We start from the raw sequence: 1,141 nt of genomic DNA on the forward strand, positions 1-1,141 counted from the left end.
TTTGTAGAAATAATTAAATATAATTTATCCTATTGTTACAGTTTTTTGATTTTATACCCGTTGTTTAAACAAAACTTAACTATATTTGTTTAATTGTTGTTGATAATATAAAATAGATTAAGACAATATTTAAAAGTATGTAAAATGTTGATTAACAGATTGTTTATTCAATGTATTTAAACTTCCATTGAATTAAATTGAATTCAACCATAATATACACTTTTTGTCAAATGATATTCGATTAAAGTTCAACAAAGAAATATTTTTCTCCTTTGCTTTGATCCGTTTTATTTATATTTATGGTCAATTTATTTTAAGAATGTCTACAAAAACCGAATATTCGGCTATCTCGGCTCATCTATCTCTTAATCACTTTCCGATATATAAAATAAACAGAATTTGCTCACTTTTTTATTAATAGGATTAAAATAAAATTTTAAAAACATAAGCTTCAACGTGTTAATTGTTAAAAATCTGACCAAAATGAATGCACGGGTTGCGACACAAACAAAGTCTTTTCAACAACAAACAGCAATGTGTGTTGCGCGTGCTGATTTTGATGCAATTTGTCGAGTCTGTGCGTCAAGTGGCGAAAATAAATGCAACACTTGCACCAACAAGACGCGCCCAGATGAGATTGGTAAAATGTGTTCCATGCGACACACAGTGCACAACGGGCTGCAATTGCCAAACTATTGTTTGTGTCAACTGCGATTTTAACGAAGTTATTGACGAGTCTGATGTAACAACAAAATGTGAGGCTTGCTCTTCGTTCGATTCAAATTGCAGTTTGTGTGCACCAGATTAATCACTTTCGTGTGAGGAATGCAACACAAATTATTACCCAGACACTCCAACAGACTTCAATGTTATTAAATATTTCCCCCTCATTTCAGCTGCGGCTGCATCAGCTAGCTTTTCCTGCATTTCTCTTCTCTTCTTTTCTTTAAATTTGTTGCCACTGCTTGGAAATTTCTGCTGTCTCTTCGGGATCTACTAAGAGTATTTCCCCATCTTCAAGCATCATGGCTATTTTGCTAGCCACTCAGGAGCAGGCATCATCTTCTTGCTCCTCTAACTCCATTTTTTTTCTTTGTGGAGAAAGCCCCTCTTATAACTCTTAGGTATGAGTTATTACTGC

This window comes from Entamoeba invadens, assembly GCF_000330505.1.
Source record: "Entamoeba invadens IP1 unplaced genomic scaffold scaff_1105074725619, whole genome shotgun sequence".
NCBI lineage: Eukaryota > Evosea > Mastigamoebida > Endamoebidae > Entamoeba > Entamoeba invadens.